This window comes from Apium graveolens, chromosome 3, assembly GCF_009905375.1.
Source record: "Apium graveolens cultivar Ventura chromosome 3, ASM990537v1, whole genome shotgun sequence".
NCBI classification, from domain to species: domain Eukaryota; kingdom Viridiplantae; phylum Streptophyta; class Magnoliopsida; order Apiales; family Apiaceae; genus Apium; species Apium graveolens.
The window spans coordinates 237,960,540-237,985,558 of record NC_133649.1 but is presented as its reverse complement, the minus strand read 5'-3'; the positions used below and the strand labels follow the sequence as shown (position 1 = coordinate 237,985,558).

The following is a 25,019-nucleotide window of genomic DNA, read 5'->3' as shown; positions in this document are numbered from 1 at the left end:
CTCCTGAGCAAACCTGCTCTGCGTCTCATACATGGCATCCATCCGCCGTGAAAGCCTCCTATACTGAGCATCAGCCAACCCAGCACCCTCCTGAGCCCTCGAAGAACCAGCCTCATCACGCCCTGGCCTAGCCATCGTAGCTCCTCGTGCTGGACGCCCTCCTGGAAGATGATAACCCAGCCCATGCTCCTCAGGCTCACCACCGGTCCACTCCTGCATCCCATTCAGCGTCCCAGAATCAATCGGAGCTGCCGGCAACTGCAATTGCTCATGAGCCGGCCAGTTCACTCCCACTGCTTGGCATAGCTTCGTAACCGTGGATGCATAAGGGATGTTCATATGCTTCGCTCCCCTCAAAAACTTCAAAATTCCTTGGTAGATAAACTCACCAAGGTCCACATAGTACTCCTCATTCAGAATTTCCCACAACAACTGTGCTCTGTCAACTGTGACCTCGTGTGCATGCAAAGAAGGCAACATATTAGCACAAATAAATGCATTCCATGCACGGGCATACCTGTTCATGGCGATCGCCGGAAAGTGACGATACTCATTAGTGCCGGTCCTGAAGGTCCAAACTGTGCCCGGTCGACAGAGAGTCGCACAAATCAAATCCAAGTCAAAATCCTCAGCAGTCTTTTCATTCCAGTTTTCTTCCTCGGGTTTCCTCTCTCGCTGTCCAATCACACGGTGAATCGCCGCAGGGTGATAATCAACTGTCAGCCCTCGGACCACAGAAAACCCATTCTTTTCGGCCTTCGCGTTCGCATAGAACTCGCGAACAACGCTCATCGGTACCGCTTCGGGTGACTCACAAAAAGTTATCCACCCTTTCTCTGCAATCATAGGCAGCAACTCACCATCCCTCCCTGATGGTAAAAACCCTCTCTCCTTCAGAATCGGCTTCCCCAAAAGCCTAGTGTACTCCTCCTCCGCAGCTCTGTCAGTTAACCGAGGCCTTGCAGCAGTACCCCTCGATGAATCAGCAGTAGGAACTGTGATGTTGCTGTCAATAGTGCGTGCTCTCTTGGGTGCCATTGATTCGTGAAAAAAAATGTGTAAGAACTGAGTTTTGGTGTTTGGGAGAGAGTTTAAGTGTAGGAAGTTTGTGGGAGATATGTAGGATAGGTGTATGTATATATAGGGTGTGGATTAGATTAGGGTTTGGGAATTAAGGGTTAAAATGATGGGGTAGTGGGAATAAATCGTGGGTTTATGGGCTACAACTGTTTTTATTTTATTTTATTTATTTATTTTTTTTCTGAACTGTAAAAAAAAAATTCTGGTACTCGACCCCTGAGCGGGCGCTCAGGGGGTCACTGGAAATTTTTTTTTTCAGCCCCTGTTTTCTGATTTTTTTGTGTTTTTGGATAGGTTATTAACTTCTAAGGGTTCCTGTAACAACAATTCATGGGTTGCCTCCCACGCAGCGCTTCTTTTTCGTCATTAGCTTGACGTTTCATACCCTTCTCAAGTAGTCAACAAAATGGCACTAACCACTTCTCGGTTTGCCATGTCCCCATAGTAGTGCTTCAAACGCTGACCGTTAACCTTGAATGCTTGGTCCGGATCATTCTCAAAAATTTCCACCGCACCATGTGGAAACACAGTTTTGACAATAAAAGGCCCAAACCACCTCGATTTCAACTTCCCTGGAAAAAGTCGGAGTCGAGAGTTGAATAAGAGAACTTGTTGCCCCGGCACAAATAACTTAGGATGTAGCTTCCTATCGTGCCACCTCTTCACCTTTTCCTTATACATTTTGTTATTCTCGTACGCTTGAAGTCGAAATTCATCAAGTTCATTAAGCTGAAGCATTCTTTTCTTACCAGCTGCATCTAAATCCAGGTTCAACTTTTTCAATGCCCAATAGGCCTTATGCTCAAGCTCCATAGGTAGATGACATCCCTTACCGTACACCAACTGAAACGGGGACATACCAAGTGGAGTTTTGTATGTTGTTCTATAAGCCCAAACAGCTTCATCGAGCTTTAAAGACCAATCCTTCTTGACGGACAAACAACCTTCTCTAGAATGCGCTTTATCTCTCTGTTAGACACTTTCGCCTGACCATTTGTTTGCGGATGATAGGCAGTAGCTACTCGATGATTCACATTATAACGCTGCATCATAGAAGTGAACTTACGGTTGCAGAAATGCGATCCTTCATCACTTATGATTACCCGACGTGTTCCAAACCTTGTGAAAATTTGCTTATGAAGAAAATTTAGCACTGCCTTTGCATCATTTGTCGGTAAAGCTTTAACTTCGACCCATTTTGAGACATAAACGACTGCCAGCAAGATGTACTGATTATTGCAAGACGAGATAAAAGGCCCCATGAAATTGATTCCCCAAACATCAAAGACCTCGACTTCAAGCATCACATTTAATGGCATCTCATCCTTTCTTGTCAAATTTCCCACTCTTTGGCAATGATCACACCTTAAAACAAACTGATGAGCATCCTTGAACAAAGTAGGCCAAAAAAAACCTGCTTGCAGAATACGAGATGCCGTCTTCTCACCACCATAGTGTCCACCATAAACCGTGGAATGGCAGTCTCGTAATATCCCCTCCGTCTCACAGAACGGGATACATCTCATGATGATCTGGTCAGCTCCCTGTCTAAACAAATATGGTTCATCCCACATATACCACTTTACCTCATGCAGAAACTTCTTCTTTTGAGCGGGTGTCAAATTAGGAGGCATTACATTGCTGACGAGATAGTTTACAATATCTGCAAACCATGGTTCTTCCTCCTGTATTGTAAACAACTGCTCATCCGGAAAAGATTCATTGATTAACGTCCTATCTTGTGAAGTAGAATCGGGATTCTCCAACCTAGAGAGATGATCAGCTACTTGATTCTCAGTACCTTTTCTATCCTTGATCTCTAACTCAAATTCCTGAAGTAAAAGCACCCAATGAATGAGTCTCGGCTTCGAATCCTTCTTGGAAACCAGATAGCAAATAGCCGCATGATCAGTGAATACTGTTACTTTCGTACCAAGTAGATAAGATAAAAATTTCTCAAAACCAAAGACTATAGCCAAAAGCTCCTTCTCAGTAGTGGTGTAGTTCAATTGGGCCCCATTTAAAGTCTTACTCGCATAGTAGACCACATGGAAGAGATTTTTCTTGTGCTGTCCCAGAACTGCACCTACCGCATAATCACTCGCATCACACATCATCTCAAATGGTTCTGTCCAATCTGGTGCTGTAATAACTGGTGCAGTGATCAAACTCTTCTTGAGAGTCTCGAATGCTGTCAAACATTCATCATCAAATTTGAAAAGCACATATTTCTCAAGCAAATTGCACAACGGCTTAGATATCTTTGAAAAGTCCTTGATGAATCGCCGATAAAAACCCGCATGACCAAGAAAACTACGGATTCCTTTCACAGAATTAGGTAGGGGAAGATTTTCAATGACTCCCACCTTGGCCTTGTCCACCTCCAGACCCTTGTTAGAGACCTTATGCCCAAGAATAATGCCTTCACGCACCATAAAATGACATTTCTCCCAATTGAGCACCAAATTAGTTTCCACGCATCTTTTGAGTACGGCGCGCAGATTATTCAAACATTCATCATATGAATGTCCAAAGACGGAGAAGTCGTCCATGAACACTTCGACGTTATTTCCAATCATGTCAGAGAATATAGCCATCATACATCTCTGAAAAGTGGTCGGGGCGCCACATAACCCAAACGAAACTCTGCGAAAAGCAAACGTGCCAAATGGACAAGTGAAGGTAGTCTTTTCCTGATCCTCTGGTGCAATACAAATCTGATTATACCCGGAATAACCATCCAGAAGACAAAAATACTCATGACCCGCCAATCTGTCAAGCATCTGATCAATAAATGGAAGAGGGAAGTGATCCTTCCTTGTGGCTTTGTTCAATTTTCTATAATCCACGCATACTCTCCATCCTGTAACTGTTCGAGTGGGGATGAGCTCATTCTTTTCATTTGCGACCACAGTGATACCTCCTTTCTTAGGTACATATTGTACGGGGCTCACCCACGAGCTGTCAGAAATAGGATAAATGATGCCTGCATCCAGCCATTTCAGAATTTCTTTCTTCACCACCTCCTTCATGATGGGATTCAGTCTTCACTGCTGTTCCACAGTTGGCTTACTACCTTCCTCTAGCAGAATTTTATGCATACAATATGAAGGACTTATCCCCTTGATATCTGCTATGGTCCATCCTATAGCCGATTTGAATTCTCTCAAAATCCTTAAGAGCTTGTCTTCCTCACTACCTGAAAGGTCAGATGAAATAATAACAGGTAACGTAAATGATTCACCTAAAAAAGCATACCTCAAGTGTTCAGGTAATGGCTTGAGCTCCAAGGTAGGTGCTTCCTCTATTGATGGTTTGAGTTTTCCTTCAGCATTCTTGAGGTCAGAAGTACCAAGAGATTCAAACGGCATGTCCAACTTTCGCTTCCAGGGAGAAGCGTTCAGATATTATAATTGCTCATTGCCATCTTCATCATCGCTGTCAAAATCCCCCACTAAGGCCTTTTCCAACATTAGCATGCGATCGAGTTCCGAAGTAACCGCAGAATCAATCACATCCACTTTTAAGCACTCCTCATCTTCTGTAGGAAATTTCATTACCTTGAATACGTTGAAGGTCACATCCTGATCTTGGACCCGCATAGTAAGTTCACCTTTTTGCACATCTATCAAGGTACGGCCAGTAGCCAAGAAAGGCCTTCCCAAGATTATGGGAATCTTCTTATCTTCCTCAAAATCCAGAATAACAAAATCTGCAGGAAAGAAGAGCTTATCCACCTTGACAAGCACATCCTCAACTATGCCCCTTGGGTAAGTAATGGAACGATCAGCCAATTGTAGCGACATGTATGTGGGTTTTGGATCAGGCAGATCCAGCTTTTTAAAGATCGACAACGGCATCAGATTAATGCTTGCTCCCAAATTACAAAGGCACTTGTCAAAAGTCATATTGCCAATGGTGCAAGGATTGGTGAAGCTTCCTGGATCTTTCAGTTTTGGTGGTAACTTTTGCTGTAGAACAGCGCTGCATTCTTCCGTGAGAGCAACGGTTTCAAGGTCATCCAGTTTCACCTTCCTTGAAAGAATAGTCTTTATAAACTTCGCATAACTAGGCATTTGTTCCAGAGCCTCAGCGAAAGGTATATTGATGTGAAGTTTCTTGAACACCTCCAGAAACTTCCCGAACTGTCTATCCAATTTTTGTTGCTGCAATCTTTTAGGAAAAGGTGGTGGAGGATAGAGCTGTTTCTCTCCTATATTAGCCTCAGGCAGAGTGTGTTCAACAGTAGTCTTCCTTGGTTCCGCTGCTTTCTCCTTTTGCTTAGATTCTTCATCTCTAATTTCAGCGTCTCCTTCTTTTGCCTTTTCAGCATCAGCAACTTTTCCAGAACTTAAGGTAATAGCCTTAACTTGCTCTTTAGCTTCCTTCCTGCCTGGTACTTCCGTGTCACTGGGAAGAGTGCCAGGTTGACGATTGAGCACTGCATTGGCTAATTGACCGATTTGATTTTCCAAGGTCTTGATAGAAACCGCCTGACTCTTGCACAACAGCTTAAGTTCCTCAAAATCAGCACTAGTAGGTGCAGCTGTACTTCCCTGTTAAGGATATGATTGCCTTGTAGCATACTGCTGTGGTTGCTGGAATCCAGGTGGGTTAAACTGTTTACTCACTCCTTGCTGATATGGTGCCTGAATAGCATTCTGATTATTCCCCCAGCTGAAATTTGGATGATTTCTGTTGTTAGGATGATAGGTCGCTGGCACAGGCTGCTATTGTCGCTGATAATTATTCACATACTGAACAGATTCATTGACAAGAGAACACTGATCCGTAGCATGAGAACCTGCACAAAGCTCACAAACCATAGCTAATTGATTAACTCCATATGTAGCCAAAGAATCAACCTTCATTGATAGAGCTTGGAGCTGGGCTGCAATAGCGGTGGCTGCATCAACTTCCAGAATACCTGCTACCTTGCCTGACATCATCCTCTGAGTTGGGTTTTGATGCTCATTTGTAGCCATCGTCTCTATAAGATTATACGCCTCAGTATAGCTTTTAGCCCATAAGGCGCCTCCAGCTGCTGCATCGAGCATGGGCCGAGATTGGGCCCCCAAACCATTATAGAAACCAGTGATCACCATCCAATCCGGCATTCCATGATGTGGACATTTTCTCAACATTTCCTTGTAGCGTTCCCAAGCCTCGCACATAGATTCAGTAGGTTGCTGCGCAAACTGAGTAAGAGCACTCCTCATAGCAGCAGTCTTTGCCATCGGATAAAACTTCACCAGAAACTTTTACATAAGATCTTGCCACGTAGTGATGGACCCAGCTGGTTCAGAATGTAACCAGTCTTTAGCCTTGTCCCTCAGTGAGAATGGGAAAAGCCTCAACTTGATAGCCTCATCAGTCACGCCATTATACTTAAAAGTGCTGCAGATCTCGACAAAATTCCTTATGTGCATGTTGGGGTCTTCAGTTGCCGCTCCTCCAAAAGAAACAGAATTCTGCACCATCTGAATAGTGCCCGGTTTGATTTCAAAGGTGTTAGCTTGAATAGCCGGATGAAGGATGCTTGACTGAATGTCATCAATTTTAGGCCGAGAAAAATCCATAAGAGCTGGATCAGCTTGAACAATACGATCTCCCATGTTTACTGGTTCTTTCTGCTCAGTTCCTGAATTAGAATCCTCAAAATCTAACTTCTCCGGAATATCAAGAACTTCGTCTGTCTCCTCAGCTGTATCTAAAGTCCTTTTACGAGCACGAGAACGAGTTTGCATAAACGCTTGCTAAAGTACCTGAAACACAATTGGAAACAATAAGTAACTACTACGTCCTAATCACTGAGTCCTAATGACCAATGATGGTAAGTACATAAACTAAACAAATACGCCGAGTCCCCGGCAGCGGCGCCAAAAACTTGTTAGGGCGAAAATACGCACTAATATTCACGCAAGTATACGCGTTCGCAAGTAATATAGAATACTTTCTAGTTCGTTCCCACAGAGACTCAGACTAAATTATTGTCTAATTAAACTCACTCACCAATGTATGATTACTTCTCAATGTTAAGATACTAACACTTAAGATTGTTGATTAAATATTAACTATAATTACTTAATTAATTACTTACTTAACACTTCAAATTATCAATAATAAAACACTCATGAGATCACAACTTCATTATTACTTCCTTCAATAGCCATTGTTATTACCTTTAGCATGTGACAGTGATGATATTAATCGAATAACACGAAACTGATAAAAGCCAACTTTCATTGTACTAATACCATTCTACCAAGCATCCACAATTAAGATAGAAGTTGAATAGTCATCAATTATGTTGAGTTCCTATATGTCTACAGAAATTGACAACACAACGATTTAAGCACAAGTTATTCCTTTTGATTACATAGGGCAAATAAAACTGTTAGAGTTACCCACTAATCATGCACAAAGTACATGAACCTATGCTAGCATGCACTACAAGAATAATATCAATAGACATCACACATTAGACATCGGTTAACTTTGCCGCTGATGTTAAAAAAAGTATTGACATCACCCCGTGTTTTTGTGATGTCTTTGTTCTTTGTAGACATCGGTTATAATTAAACCAATGTCTAAAATTCACCCAAAAAAAATAATTTCGCGCCCCCCCTTTTCTTTCCCCCCTTAGTCAAATTTTCATTCAGTTTTAGTTCTACATTCCCCCCCAATCCCAAAATTCTCCCCCCTGAACCAAATTTTGGTTCCCCCCAAATCAATCTTCAGATAGACTATATTCTCACAACTCTCTTCTTGACAACTATATTCTCTCTCTTGACTCTCTTCAAGAACCCTAATTTCTCCCCTCTCACCTCCGCTATGCACACAACTAAAATCAAACACACACATGACTCACTCCTCTCTCGATACTTTCTCACCCTCGCTCACTCAGTCTTACACCCGATTTGTTCGACTTGAAGCTTAATTCGAGGCTCAACTCTATTCAATTTATACGGAGCTGGGATCTCATTCACCTGATTTGAAACTACAAAACTTGAATTTATAAGTGAGTAAGGTAGAAAACTTCATATGTAAACTCGATTAATTAGTTAGATTAAGTTGTAAATTGGGGATTTTTAAACTCAAAACCCTAATTTTTGTTAAATTTGGTTTTTCTTACTTTTAGTTGGGGATTTGTTTGACTTGAAGGAAGATTTGTTCGACCGAGAATCAGTCTTTTGATGTTCGTCGTTTGTGTAGGTAATTTTTAAATATATATGTACTTATATTTCATTTCATTGAAGACATTTTTGTTTAATTTTTCTTAGTATAGATACTTCATATGTATAGAATTACCTATATAGAATCTTAGTTACGTTTATAGTTTAAAATGGTCAGAAGGGTAGCGAATTTAATCTTAGTAGCGTGAAAGAAGTTGAAAGTATTACTAAGAATAACAAACTTTAAAGTTTAAACTTACTATATCATAATTTTATGATTTCTTATATGATCTCATTTGCGTCTATATTAGGTGGTAGCTACTATGCAGTGTTCATGAGACATGATAGTTATTCAATAATTTTGAATTTATGAATTTGTTTGTTTTTATGAATTTATGAATTAGTTTGTTTTTAAGGGTGTAGATCAGAGGAAAGTTGTTCAGTCGAATAATTTTGTCAAGGTACTTGAGTTACTTTCGAGATTAATAAATTTTGTTAGTGTTTGGTTAATGTTGCGTTTCAGCTTCTTAGTCTGTAGTTGAAGTTGTTTTTAGTTATGGTCTGGAGTTTATGTAACTTACCACTTAGGTTGTGTGACTTGTGTGGATGTTGCGGATTAGTTCAACCACTGCATTTCTAGTTCGTCTCCCTACTCAGTAGATAAATTGAAGACTACAAAAAAAGGAATTAATTTTAATGTTGTGCAACCGGTGGTTAAATCAGCTGTACACTTTGCACAGAATGTATTATACATATTATAAGATGCAGAACATTGCTCCTAAAACATATATGCATTTGTGTATGGTGATAGGCTTGTCACGTTTAGCTCCTGTGGTTGCATCATTTATGGGAAAGTCAAAGTATTAGTAACCTCATTTATATGTGAAGACTCCTGTTTATCGGTTTAACATTTGTTCATATACTTTTAACTTTAATTTGAAAAATTTTAATTATGGCTGAAAATTGTTAGTGCTATTTATTACAGGCTGCTTGAAAAATAGCAGAGAGCACAATCCGGATTAATGTATTTTTGGATGTGCTTATGGATAGAGTAATCGGGATTGTATGCTGTTCAACTGTTTTGTTATGTTAATATGTTAGTAATGGCGTAGACAAGTTTTAGGATGAGTTACTTAATGCTCCAATGATTACTGAACTGATCATTAGAACTTTGGTTTTCTTTGCTATATTTCGTATGCGATTTAAGTCTGATTCGCAAATAGATATATGGAGCTGTCCTGTCACGTTCATTTGTACAAGTTTGAGATTATTGTGCAAAATTATAGATGCATTTTTCTTACTAATATGTCTATTTTATCTATGTACTTAATGGCTTTGATAAGTCTTACATATAATTAACTGCATTGTAGCCTCAGTTATCCCCACAAATTGGAGACATTCCTTGAAGCAATTTTCAGTTTGACTTTGATTTTGAAAGGAAGCAATCGCGTACCCTGTCTCGATACGTAGTAGCTGGTTATACTCCATTAATGTCCTGAATGAGCACAATGCTGATGGCATAATCTGATACATCATGTTGAGTTCAGACACCAGCAATCTTAGACATTGTCTTTGTCATTGTCTTGATAGCATCCCTGCTCAACATTTGGAACATATTTTACTCTTTAATTGCCATAATTCTTTTTTAACATTTCAAAAATACTTCAATGCTGATATTCACCTCCTTTACAGCAGTCCTGTGTTACATACCAGAATAACAATAAGAGAGCACTTGGATCTGAAACACCTGGTTGTATGGTTAGGCATGTTGTTGCTTCAGGAGGGGTTGGAAAAATGCCTGGTGGATACCAACCACGAGAAGTTAGGTACGGTGAGACGATGCTGAACAATACTGGTGAAGGTAGATTTAGGCAAGGGTCACCTGCAAGTCCAGTTTCCTTCGACAGTGTTGGGGCAAACCAATCTGACAGTGTGAATAATCTTATTTATGTTAATGCAGCGGACAGATCCAGTGGTCCAACAGAGAAGGTGATATACAGAAAGCAGCGTCGTATGATCAAAAACAGAGAATCTGCCGCCAGGACAAGGGCCAGGAGATAGGTACGATCTGTTTTCAGTGAGATCAATTTATTGTAGGGAATAATATCGAAGATGTCAAATGATGCATAATGCTTTGTGAAGTGGTTGTAAAAAATAATAATTTAGTTTTAGTTCTATATAAGAAGAAATATCCACAAAAATGATGTATGCCTATTTAAATATTTTAGACTTAAACATGGGCTAAAAAAGGTCTAGACCAAGTCTATTTCTAAAGTTTGTTTAAATAACTTCTGGTTGGCTAGGCGTATGATCATGATCTTGAAGCCTGAGTGCACGTGTTAATAGAAGAGAACATACGTCTGCAACAGGATATCGTATGCAAGAAACAGGCTACAACTTTGTTTATCTAAATCTAATCTATATATATTTTTTATTTTTGGTTCTCTTTTCATTAATTCATATCATGTTTCTTGAATTTGTAAACAGGAAGAGATAAATAGGAGAAAGCAGCAGGTATGTTATAACAGACCTTTTTCACCTAATCTTTTTAACCTAATCTTCACATGATATTGCAACAGATTGGGGCAGCTTTTCTTTTGGTTCTTCTTCTTATTGTTCTGGCTATTGGTGTTATTCACTACTAGGCTTCAAATAACTTCTACATGACCAGCTTCAAAGAGTGATGCCTTCAAGTTTCAAATCCAGACTACTTTGATTGATCTTGAAGATGCAAAAGAGCTTTATGTATACATTGCCGCAGAGAAGTAATTTTCCATGCATGCTTTTCTCTTCAGGAGATAAATATGATAGATACATATGTGTAAAAACCCAATTTAGTGTTACTAGTACCTGATTTATATCTATACATGTAGTTAGTCTTTCATTTTGGTTTGTAACAATCTTTTATTTATAACAAATGTCAAAAATTTACACATTTTGTCTATAAACTTGTTAATACATCACTTCTAATGAATAAATACTGATATCAAAAAAAATTGTACATCACTTTTAATGAATAAATACTGATGTCTCAAAAGCAATTGTACATCAATTTTAATAAAGAAAAACTGATGTAAAAAAGTTAATGTACGTCGCTTTTTGCTAAAAAACTGATGTCAAAGACTGACATGTTCAAGTCTAAATTAAACATAGACATCACTTTGTTTGGGATAAAACTGATGTATATGAGCCAGTATAGACATCACTCTTTACGTAAAAAATCGATATTTAATATCTGATTTTACATCACCTAAATGAAAAAATTCGATGTCTATGTGGCAAAAAACATAGCTCATTATATGTTTAATATGTTGTAATTGTTGTAATTTATTTATTAAATTACTTATTTTTAACATTTTTTATAAAAAAACAATGCATGGACATCAGCTAGTTTGCCAGAAACGATGTCTAAGCAAGTAAAGACATCGGGTTTTGGCCGATGTCTAGAATAGACATCACCGACATCAACATCGGTTGTCAAACAGCATAGACATCGGCCAAAAACCGATGTCTATGGACATTTTTCTTGTAGTGATGGCAAGTTCTAAATCTCAAGATCCACCGTCGCTTCACAAGAGATTAACACCCTATCTTATATGTTCGCGACGCACATAAGACGAATACGCACAACCAATACTAGATATCATACAATCATCATACACTAAAGTATTAAACAATTAACTAAAGAATTCCATAATAAATCCGTTGCAACCCCATGATCACGATTAGCCCATAATAGCACTTATCGTCATCATGGGTTCATATGAAATCATGATAAGCAAACACAAGAAAATAATAACTAAACTAATTATATTAAAACAGAGTACGTCACAAGAGTAAATAAGTTCAAAGCAAGAAAACTAGCATCCAACGTTACAACGAAACAAGAATCACAAGAAAATATGCTTCCTCTTCGTTGCAGTGTGCTAAATCGGTCTTCTTCCTTATCTCTTTTGCTCCTTGCGTAAAAACACAATCTTCTTTAATCCACACTTGTGAAAACGTCTCAAATCTACTTATATAATAGTCCCATAAAACTCAGATTACATAGAAGTGGAAACCAAACAGAAGTAGAAGTCCAGAAATATTATATCTTTTTTCCCGACCCTGCGCGGCCGCTCAGCATAGCTGAACGGGCGCTCAGCTTGCTGCGCGGCCGCTCAGCAATGCTGAGCGGGCGCTCAGACCTCTACTGGAAAAAATCTGATTTTGCTCCGTTTCTTCGCCGTAATCTGCCCGTTTCTTTCCTCTCGCAATGGTGAACACATGTCAAGGCTTATTCTTGATGATTCCTCCCCCGAAATGGAACTAATACCCTGATATGCATAAACACTAGAAAAACACATCAAATACACAAAATACTTGATTTCAAGACACCAATTTAAGCCATTTTAAGACATTCTAAGTGGTATAAAATGCCACTTATCATTTTTCATTCTCAAGCTTCTCATTCATCTTTGTCAATCTGCTTACTTCTTCATTGGCAGCCACCATACTTGTATGAATGTGAAACATTTTTGTGCTCATCTTCTCAACAGTTTACTTATATTAATTCATATTTAAATCAGTGGTGGTAAGAGTTGGTACCTGTGTTTTTTATAAGGATGCTTATCCTTGCTCCAAAGCCATTAAAGCATAGTTTTTGATATGGGCCTAAAATTAGCCTAGAAATATAATTAATGTTGAATTAATAAGACCTGGTATGGTCCAGTAACGAAGCCCAATTACGAGGCCCGAAGCTCTGATTATTTATTAATTTCGTAACTAATAAATAAGGGAGATTAACAACTCATTAAATGAGTCCAATCAGTGATATAAATCTATAAAAGATAGCCCCAAGGGCACCTACACCAACAAGGAATCTTATTCCTTTATTTTAGGACTTCAAAGTCTATCTAAAGTCTGAGAACTTGATCAACAAGTCTCCTATCCCTAGTCCAATTCAAGGACTCTCAACATCTATATAAAGGGACTCACCCCATCAATCAGAACTACATTTTTTGGCTTGATTCTCTAATTCACAGAGATACGTAGGCATCTCGTAAAGGCAGAGTTAAGCTACGAAACATGAGAGCAGCCATTAAAGGTCGTGAGCTCCCGAACCTTAGTAATAAGTATAGTAAATAATAACCTTAATTTTTTATCCATAACATTTGGCGCCGTCTGTGGAAAGCACAACAACAACCATGGCGAAAACACGGAGAACGGTTAGAGCCCTTGAAGGAGGAACGCCAACAGGGACAACCCAAGTGATTTCGTCAACTGTAGAGGTACCTCCTCATTCGACTTATACAGCCACACAAGGAGAAGCCCAGATAGGGGCAACTGAACCTCAGCCACAAGGGACGATTCCCTCGGCTACTCAAGGTACGAATCCCCAAGTTCAACAACTACATGCACCTGTGAATTCTCGACCCATTGGGTATGAGTATTCAACTGTTGTGACTACTAACCCCCCTTATGCAATGCCCCTTTACCCCGAGATTGGAGGAAGTGGACATGCTGGACGGAGTGAAGCACCGGGGCGATCTCCCCCTACATACGAGGTTTGGCTCCTATCCCTGAGGATCAGGAATTTTCTGGTCCTTACACTGAGAGAGACTCTGAATATTCGGATGATGAAGTAGCCCCAAGAAGGAGACGTACTGGCAAAGAGCGGATGGCTGATGGTAGCCAACGTCCTAAGAACACCCAAGGGACGAATCCCTAAGAAGTGCAGGAAAGGATCAGGGCTCACGAAGCCGAGATTCAAAGGCTGAGGCGCGACTTGGAGGCGCACCAGTCCACCAGACCCCCAGTTGCTCCTAGGGGGAGAAATCCTCCTCCTGACATAGACCTGGATGGTCCAGTACAGAGAAGGACTGTTGTCCCAAGGGCTGATCCAAGCAATCTTCTTCCCCTTGGAGATCCTGATGATCCTACTCCGCCCTTCACTGAAGAAATAATGAATACCCATATATCAAGGAAGTTCAAGATGCCAACTATCAAAGCTTATGATGGCACTGGAGATCCCGCAAATCATGTTAGGACATTCTCTAATGCACTGCTGTTGCAGCCCGTGAATGTTGCTATTAAGTGTCGGGCCTTTCCTCAAACCCTGTCAGGTATGGCTCAAAGGTGGTATAGTCGTTTGCCCCCGAACTCTATTGGGTCATTCAGAGAATTAAATCAGGCTTTTATTAAGCAATTCATCAGCAGGAGAGTGCATGAGAAAAGTTCAGCATCTCTTATGAGCATTGTGCAGGGAACAAAGGAATCCTTGAGAGACTACCTGAATCGTTTCACAAAGGAGGCTTTAAAAGTCCCAGACCTTGATGATAAGGTAGCCATAATAGCACTGCAACAAGGAACTAGGGATGAGTTTTTCAAGATGTCCTTAGCCAAACGCCCCCTGAAAGCATGTTGCAGCTCCAGGATAGGGCAGGGAAGTACATCAAGGTGGAAGAGAGCATGAGGAAGACCGTAGTGAGTAATGAGCCCACTGGAGGCAAGAAGCGGAAAACTGATCTGGAGTATATCGCTAAGGACAAGTATCCTAGAACCGAGCAGAACCCTGATTCAGCCCCCAAGAAGGGAGGAACTGGGCAAAAGTTCACTGAATACGCTAAGCTGAATGCTTCTAGAAGCCAGATCCTGATGGAGATCGAGAAAGATCGAGATATTCGTTGGCCTAAGCCCTTGAAGGCTGATCCTGCCAAGCTAGATAAGAGCAAGTATTGCAGATTTCACAAAGATGTTGGTCATGACACCGATGAGTGTAGACAGCTGAAAGATGAAATTGAGTTCCTCATTCGAAAAGGAAGATTGAACAAATACACTGGAGAAGGAGGGGATAGGAATAACAATGGAAGAAAGAACTTTGAAGATCGTAGGAGGGACCAAGACGATCAGGGGCGGAATCCCCAGCCTAAAGGACCGGTTATAAATACAATTTTCGGAGGACCACGACCCCGAGGACCTGTGATAAACACAATTTTTGGAGGACCAACTGCTGCTGGGTTATCCAAGAACTCCAGGAAAGCGTATGCCCGGGAAGTTATGCATATTGTTGGGGAAGCCCCGAAGAGGGCCAGGACAGGAGTAACAATGTCTTTTGATGATTCTGATCTGGAGGGTGTGAAATTTCCCCATGATGACCCGTTGGTTATAACCCCGATAATGGGGAACAGCCCAGTGAGAAGGGTCCTTGTGGATAATGGTGCTTCAGTGGATATCTTGCTCCATGACACCTTTTTAAGGATGGGATATAATGACTCCCAATTGACCCCAACCGACATGCCAATATATGGGTTTGCGGGAGTGGAGTGCCCCATAAAAGGGATAATCAAGTTGCCAACAACCATAGGACAGGAACCAAGGCAAGCAACTCAGATGTTGGACTTCGTGGTGGTGAAGGCTAGTTCGAATTACAAAGCTATCATGGGAAGAATAGGGATACACGCCTTCAGGGCAGTCCCTTCTTCCTACCATTCAGTTATGAAGTTTCCTACCCGGGATGGGATCGGAGAAGAGAGAGGAGACCAAAAAATGGCTAGAAGCTGTTATGTGGCCTCTTTGAGGGAAGATGGAGTTGGGGGCAGGTTCTTCCTATTGAAGATCTGGAAATCCGAGAGAATGATGAGAAAAGAGGAAAGCCAGCAGAAGACTTGGTTTCAATTCCTTTAGCCCCCGAAGATCCTAAGAAGGTGACTTTTATTGGAGCAACGCTCGAGGAGCCCCTTAGAGGGAAGTTGGTGAAATTTTTGCAAGAAAATAGTGACGTATTTGCATGGTCAGCAGCTGATATGCCAGGCATAGACCCGGAACTGATTACTCATAAGCTGAATGTGGACCCAAATCGGAAGACAGTGAAACAAAAGAAAAGAAGTTTTGCTCCAGAAAGGCAAGAAGCTATAAAACAGGAAGTGGAGAAGCTCTTAGAGGCTGGTTTTATTGAGGAGATTCAATTTCCAGAGTGGTTAGCAAACCCTGTAATGGTGAAGAAGGCCAATGGAAAATGGAGGATGTGTGTGGACTTCACTGATCTAAATGATGCTTGTCCTAAGGACTGTTTCCCGTTACCAAGGATCGATACTTTGATAGATTCCACTGCTGGGCATGAAATGCTGAGCTTCATTGATGGATTCAGTGGATACAATCAGATTAAGATGCACAAGGATGATATTCCAAAGGTATCATTTATCACTGACTTTGGTGTTTATTGTTATCTTGTTATGGCATTTGGTCTTAAGAATGCAGGAGCCACCTATCAAAGGTTGGTAAATAAAATTTTTAAGAATCTTATTGGCAAGACCTATGTTGACGACATGTTAGTCAAGAGTCTAGTAAAGACTGGTCATATAACTCATTTGAGGGAAGCTTTTGAGGTCCTGAGGTACCACAAGATGATGTTAAATCCTACAAAGTGTGCTTTCGGAGTAGGATCTGGAAAATTTTTGGGATTGATGGTCTCCAAGAGAGGGATCGAGGCCAACCCCAATAAGATAAAGGCAATCCTGGACATGGAACCACCAAAAACTGTCAAGGATGTTCAGAAGCTCACAGGAAGGGTTGCTGCGCTGGGACGATTCATCTCCAAGTCAGGAGACAAGTGATTGTCATTCTTCAAGTCACTAAAGAACATTAAGGACTTTGTATGGAGTGAGGTAAACCAGAAGGCATTCGAGGAGTTAAAGCAATATATGGCCCAGGCCCGTTGTTGGCCAAACCAGCTTTGAATGAATTTTTATACTTGTACTTGGCCATTTCAGATAGTGCTTTGAGCGCTGTGTTGGTTAAGGAGGAATTGAAAATCCAGAAACCCATATACTATGTCAGCAAAATTCTGCATGGTGCTGAGTTGAATTATTCAACTATTGAGAAATTTGCTCTAGCCTTGGTAATGGCTTCAAGAAAGTTACGTCCTTACTTTCAGGCTCATCAAATTGAGGTACTAACAAATCAGCCCCTGAGAAATATCATCCATAGTCCCAAGGCTATTGGGAGGTTGATCAAATGGGCAATAGAGCTGGGAGAGTTCGACATCAAATATAAGTCACGGACGGCAATAAAAGCCCAGGCATTAGCTGACTTCGCGGTGGAATGTACCATACCCAACCAAGAAGTCGGGGGGCAGGAAGATACCATACCTAAAGACAAGGAAGTTGATAAGGGTGACAAAGAGAAGGATGATAAGGAGAAAGAATATTGGGTTCTCTATTTTGATGGAGCATCAAAAACAAATTTAAGTGGAGCAGGATTGGTTTTACAAAGCCCTGATGGGTTCTTGATTGAGTACGCCATGAAGTTAAACTTCCCGACCACAAACAATGAGGCAGAATATGAAGCCCTGATAGCTGGCCTCGGCCTAGCAGGGACACTTAGAGTCAAGAACTTAAAAGTCCGTAGAGACTCGAAGCTGGTCATATCCCAAGTAAAGGGAGAGTTTGAGGCAAGGGATGATACGATGGTTAAGTATGTCCACCTAGTAAGGGCTGTAATGACCCAATTCGATGAATGCCATGTTGAGAACATTCCAAGGGAGGAAAATGCTATGGCATATGCATTGTCAAAGTTTGCTTCATCCGAGATAGAAGAAAGTTCTGGAAGTGTATACTTTCACGTTTTGAAAACACGGAGCATTGATGTTAAGCTTGTGGCTCCTATAGGCCTGGGGACATCATGGATAGATCCCATTAAGGCTCACATTCAAACTGGTTGGTTGCCAAACGATGCTACTGAAGCACGAAAATTGGTTGTTCGAGCACTAAGATACTCTTTGATAGATGGAATTCTGTATAAAAGATCTTTCGTGGTTCTCTACTTAAGGTGTCTCAGGCCCGATGAGGTACGCTTGGCTCTTGAAGAAGTACATGAAGGCATATATGGGCAACACTTGGGGGGCAGGGCCTTAGCTCATAAGATAACCCGTTTAGGCTTCAATTGGCCAGAAATGATGGTCGATGCCAAAGAATATGTGAAAAAGTGTGACCGCTATCAGAAGCACGCACCAGTTGTTAGACAACCCCCGAGATGCTGACCTCCATCAACTCGCCCATCCCCTTTGCTATGTGGGGAATGGATATTCTGGGGCCTTTTCGCATGGCCACGGCACAAAGGAAGTTTTTGATTGTAGCCACTGATTATTTTACCAAGTGGATTGAAGCCAAGCCCTTGGCCAAAATCACAACCAAGCAGGTTGCACAATTCCTGTGGGAAAATATCATGTGTCGGTATGGAATTCCCCGCATCCTAGTCACAGACAATGGAACACAATTCAAAAGCGAGGAATTCAAGAAGTACTGTGAAGAAAATGAAATTGAGTTATGGTTCACCTCTGTGGCTCACCCGCAAGCCAATGGGCAAGCAGAAGTTGCGAATCCAATAATCCTGGATGGACTAAAGAAGAGGATCGAGAAGTCGAGGAATAACTGGGTAGATGAAATACTCCCAATACTATGGGCCTATAGGACTACCTGTAGAGTCACGACTGGAGAAACTCCCTTCATGTTAGCATATGGGGCAGAAGCAGTTGTTCCCGTAGAGATATCATATTCCTCTCCCAGTATTCAAGCTTTCAAAGCTGAGGAGAATGAGGAAAGGCAAAGATTAGCCCTGGATCCCACTGATGAAGTCCGAGACGAGGCACATGCGAAGATAGTGGAGTATCAGAAAAAGGCTTCGTTCTACTACAACCTAAGGGTTAAAGAAAGGTTCTTCAAACAGGGTGACTTAGTCTTGAGGAAGGTGGAAGCTTCTGGTGTAGGGCAGAAAGGGAAGCTTGCCCCAAATTGGGAAGGGTCATACAAGGTCAAGAGTGTACAGGGTAGAGGAACCTACAAGCTGGAGACTATGGATGGTATTGAAGTCCCGAGAACTTGGCATGCACGAAACCTGAAGGTTTACTATGTATGAAGCCATTAAACATGATTCTCACTTGTCAAGATGACAAGTAGGTTGAAAAGCACCTTGAAGCTTTGCTTGCTTAGGATTTACATGTTTTAGCTTTATTTTTGAAGATTATTAGGAGTTGTGTAAGGGATGAATCCCAAGAGTTGCCATAAACTTATTTTACAATTGTTTAGTTCATCTTATCATAGAACTGTTTGGTGCATACTATATATGGTTAAGTTTGCTTATTTATTTTAGTACAAGTACGAGGAAAATAAGGGATAGCTTTTAAAAAGCTAGCAAACTAATAGTACAAGTACTTGAAAGGGATAGTAGAAAAGCAAACAAATAACTTAAAATAACATAATAAACCCCGAAGGGTAATAAGTTCCCAATACGAATAAGTCAATACATAAAAAGCTACGATGGGCCAAATAAGAAAAACATACTACTCAAGATCCTTGAAAAAGTCATCATCAATGTTTCCCTCATCGGCAGCAGTAGAAGGGGGAACGGGTTTATCTCCCATAGGATCAGCATCTCGAGGAGAAGCAGTTGTGGCCTCAACGGAAGTAATGAGAGTAGGAGAGAGAGGAATATCCTCGAGAAGAGGCTCTTGCCCAGGAATAGCAGGAACTGGATAGGCCGCGAGAGTCACCTCCGGGATCTTCTTCCCAATCTCCTCCACTATCTGCTCCCAGCAGCTAGAAAAGGTCTCCGGGAAATTAGCATCGTACTCAGCATTCAGAACATCTTGAAAGTCCTGAGATGCCTTATACTCAGCTATCACCTCAGCCCGGGCCCTCTGAGCATCCAACTCCAGCTTACGAACTTTCTCATTTTCATCCGCCAGCTCCTTCTCTACCTCACGGAAATGAGTGAAGTTGGCCTCGGAAGCCTTGAGGTACCTGTCCCTATCTCTCTCAGCAATAGTCAGGCTAGTCCTCACATCCTTCAGATTGTGAAGGGAAGCCTGGAGATAGGTATTCATCTGCACGAGCATATCCAAATACAGTAAGTAAGTATGAAAGAATTGAAAAATAGTCAAAAAGGAGACAAGGAAGAGGCTTACAGAAGCCACGGCCTGAGCACCCAGACGCTCAATCTGTAGGTCATCAAAAGACTCTACTATCTCAGCCCTGTCACGAGGCGTAATCATACTCTCGGACCAAACAGCGGCAGCCTCGGAACTCCCTACCACGGTGTCCCTCTTCTGAAGGCCCCAAGTGACGGTGAAAGGAGAGGTGTCCTCATCAAGGCTAAGGGGCCTCTGGGATAAAAAGGTAAGGATGGCCTCCTTAACCGTGACTGAAGGGTTGTCACCAATCCTAACCCACTTGTCGCGGTGGGTCTCAACAGCAGAGCCCTTAGCAGCACGGGCCTCTTGCTTCTTGAAAATCGTGTCCAGAGCTGCCCTAGCTGCGAAAAGATATAGGCATATAAGAAGAAAGACAAAATAAGGAATTAAGAAAATGGAATAAAAGGGGAAAGAAATACCCTCGGGACCTAGGTCACTTAGACCTAAATTTTGCAAATTACCCTCTGAAAGGATGAGTGCGTAATGATGCAAGTTATCAGCTGTGATGACCTTGATGGCCGCATCCTCATCTATCCCCAATTTTAGGTCTCTTAAAGACCCGTCTATACTTTTTGAGAAGTTAGGCCTGAAAAAATGGTCTCAACCCTCCTCAGAATCCAGAAACACATAAAACCACTCGCTCTTCCAAGTTGGATACGAGTCAGGGTTGGTGCCAGAAACAAAGCAGGAGCGGGCCAAGGATCTATGAACTATTTTGACCCATCCTTGGTCCTCAGAAGCATTTACAAATTTAAATAAATAGTGAAAGACACAAACATTGGGCTCAAAACCGTGTTTACGTGATTGGGCCATATAACAGTGAATGAAACGCCAAGAATTGGGTGTGAGTTGGGTCGGACAGACTCGGGCTTCAGCCAAAAGGCGAAAAACGAAAGGATGAGGAGGAAGGCGAAAACCAGCATAAAAGGTTTCCTTATAGACCCGAATGGCCCCAGGCTTTGGATAACAGGCCCTATCATTTGGGCCTGGAGCCTCGGCCCTATAAGGGTGAGAAATACCAAAGAGGCGAGCTATGGTACCTACTTGTCTGAACCAAATCTAGAAGGGTAATTATATGCATCTAAGTGTAACATGTTAGGGAAGGCTTGCCCGAACTCGGTTAAAAGATCCCTAAGAGAAATAACTAAGGAATGGACAAGAGATTTTTTACCTCGGCTGGCCCTAGATGGACGGGGAACAGCTTGGGGAACATGGGAGTGAGATGAATCGGAATCCGCCATGGATGTAGACTGAAACCCAGAAAGCTCTTGAAAATAATAGAAGAAGATGAAGATTCAAACGGAATCTTTAAAATGAGCCCAGAAAGCGGTGGTGTAGAATGCCGGAATTCGCTTTGTGGTGGCTATTCTTGAGAGAATATTTGTAAAGTAGAAAAATTTAGAGGTGAAGAAATTTTGTGGAAGTAGAGTGTGAGAAATGAGCTCACATTTCACTCCTTATATAGATGAGCTTGTGGAAGCTCAAACGTGTCTGGGCCAAAAGAAATGGGCCTAGTAAAGGCGGGAAGCCCATAAAGTTTGAATTTTGAAAAGATCTAGAATGTTCTAAACCAAAAAAAACAAAATCCGCTGAATAAATCAAGGCTTGAAAGCCCAACCACGCCTAGAGGACATGATTCCTGGGCATGGTGCCAAACATGTCTCCTAGGCGTGGGTATACAACGCCTAGGAATTATGAACGAATTAACCTCCAACAACCCCCAGGACGCAAATTTCCTAGACGCTGTTGGAAGGATGTCTCCTAGGCGTGGGTACACAATGCCTAGGATTTATGAATGGATTGGCCCTCAACAACGCTCAGGACGCAAGTTTCCTAGACGTTCTTAGAAGTCTGGCTCCTAGGCACGGATTAACGACGCCCAGGAAGCATTGGCCTTCAACAACGCCCAGGACGTAAGTTTCCTAGACGTGGTTAGAAGTGTGGCTCCTAGGCGTGGATCAACGACGCCCAGGAAGCATTGGCCTTCAACAACGCCCAGGACGCAAGTTTCCTAGACGTTGTTAGAAGTGTGTCTCCTAGGCGCGGATCAACGACGCCCAGGAAGTATTGGCCTTCAACAACGCCCAGGATGCACATTTTCTAGGCGTTGTTAGGAGATTATCTCCTAGGCATGGATCAACAACGCCTAGGATGCCTTGTGCAGTAAAATCCCATTTTTCTGATTATTTAATTAATTAGAAAATGGGCTAAAATCAGGAAAATTGCTAATAAATAGGGAAAATAAGCATAAAATCCCGGAAAATTAGGGAAAATTAGAAAATAATTTTCAAAAATTATTTATGGTAAATTATTAAGGAAAATATCCCCGAAATTAAGGGAAAATTCCTGTAAGTTAAGGGAAAATCCCCGAAATTAAGGGAAAATTCCTGTAAATTAGGAAAAAATCTCGGAAATTAAGAGAAAATTCCTGAAAAATGCCAGAAAATTCTTAAAAAGAGGGAATAAGGTAAGGAAAACAATAGAGAGGTTTTAAAATAACCTTGAAGCCGTGTGCAAGACAAATCATTGTAAATGTGTAGGTCGCTCCACACTTTACGCAAAAACGACACCCTGTAAGGGAACAAATGAACTTAACTTCTGCGAAATCTTTTACGGTTTCCCAGAAGTTGGGGGGCAAATGATATGGGCCTAAAATTAGCCTAGAAATATAATTAATGTTGAATTAATTAGACCTGGTATGGTCCAGTAATGAAGCCCAATTACGAGGCCCGGAGCTCTGATTATTTATTAATTTCACAATTAATAAATAAGAGAGATTAACAGCTCATTAAATGAGTACAATCAGTGATATAAATCTATAGGAGATAGCCCCAAGGGCACCTACACCAACAAGGAATCTGATTCCTTTATTTTAGGACTTCAAATTCTATCTAAAGTTTGAGAACTTGGTCAACAAGTCTCCTATCCCTAGTACAATTCAAGGACTCTCAATATCTATATAAAGGGACTTACCCCATCAATCAGAACTATATTTTTTGGCTTAATTCTCTAATTCACAGAGATACGTAGGCATCTCGTAAAGGCAGAGTTAAGCTACGAAACATGAGAGCAGCCATTAAAGGTCGTGAGCTCCCGAACCTTAGTAATAAGTACAGCAAATAATAACCTTAGTTTTTTTATCCATAACAGTTTCCAACTTCCTCATCTTCATCATTATCAGAATCATCCCAACTTTTTCCTTCTGCAATATAAGCTTTGCTTTGCTGTTTCTTCAGAAGAGCTTCATACTTTGCTTCCAGTTCAAGATAAGCTTTTTCTTTCTTTGCTTTCTTGGGTTTCCTGCATTCTGTAGAAAAATGGCCTAGTTCATCACATTTGAAGCACCTTATCTTAGATCTGTCAACAGATCCAGTTTTGTAACCATTCTTACTATCAGAAGTGTACTTCCCTTTTCCTTTCCAGCTGTTGTCTTTGTTGAAAGACTGTCCTTTACTCTTGAAGTATCTTGGCTTCTTTACTCTAATGTTAGAGAATTTTCTAGCCAAATAGGCCATTGACTGATCTAGCTCATCCAGTTCATCAAGAGTGTAGAACTCATCTTCTTCCAATTCCAAAATGACTTGCTCATGTGAATCATTTGTTCTTTGCTCACTTGATGAGGCAACTGGAGTTTGAGATCTTGGCTCATCATTAGATGTTTGGATTTTATTTACAATTAAAGCACTTGAGCCATCTACAACATGTCCTTGCCCAGATCTCAATGATTTCCTTTGAATCATTTCTAGTTCATATGTTTTAAGAATTCCATATAGAATTTCCAGTGTTATTCTACTCAAGTCTCTCCCTTCCCTGATTGTTGAGATTTTCTAGTTCTAAATGATCAGGGAGAGTAAGCAAGAACTTTAAGTTCACTTCTTCAGCTTTATAGTATTTGTCATGAAGCTGCAAGTCATTTATCAGCTTATTAAATATTTCAAACACATCAGTAATGCTTTCCTTTAGCTTAGCCATAAAACCCTCATACTGTGAAATCAGTATTCTTCTTTGATTTGACCTAACTTCCTCAGTTCCCTCACACAATATCTCTATCTTTTCCCAGATCTGTTTTGCAGTGTCACAGTTGACAATGTTGTTATACATTATATTGTCAAGTGACTCAATTAAGATTAACTGCAAGCCACTATCCAGGGAGACTTTTTCTTTCTCAGGCTCGGTGTATTCTACAGGGTCCTTGGGAGCATAATGAGCTGGAATAACCATGTCTCCATCTGTAGATTCATCAACTGTAACCATAGGAATGAAGGGACCATTTTTGAAAATTTGAATATACAGTGGATTGGCCATTCTGATAAACATCATCATTATTTTCTTCCAAAGAGTGTAGTTAGCTTTGTCAAAAGTAGGGTGTTGTGCAAGATATGCCTGTACTTTAACAAGACTAGGACAATCTGTTAACCCTAAGTAAGTTGTATTGTTATCTTAATTTCTATTTTGTACTTGTAACACTTAAATATGTAAAATGTCAAAGGAGCGGACTGGAGTCTTGTTAGGTCCCAATTTGTTTGTAGAAGGGGGGTTGAATACAAACAGTACCAAATAATCGAATAAATGCGGAATAAAAAATGTGAAACAAAATTCAAGTTAAATAAAAATATTATTAAACTTGAAAGGTGTTACAACAACTGTATCGATTACAAGGAATTAATCTCAAATTAATTATCACAAATTTAGAATAAATTCGACATGAACTTTTTCTATTTTTGCAATAATTAGAATCAAATGCTAAACGCGATTTGAGATTAAGTTCTAGGGATTTTGATCCGCTAGATTGTTACACAAGAACAAGATAAAGATTT

General features: G+C 40.9%; 1 non-coding gene across 1 annotated transcript; it reads left to right on the top strand.

Annotated features, from left to right (window-relative positions):
- The first annotated feature begins 6,195 nt into the window (after positions 1–6,195).
- Positions 6,196–6,302, top strand: LOC141715520 (small nucleolar RNA R71). Its single transcript, XR_012572279.1, has one exon. It is a non-coding gene; the product is annotated as a small nucleolar RNA R71 (small nucleolar RNA).
- The last annotated feature ends 18,717 nt before the right edge of the window (positions 6,303–25,019 follow it).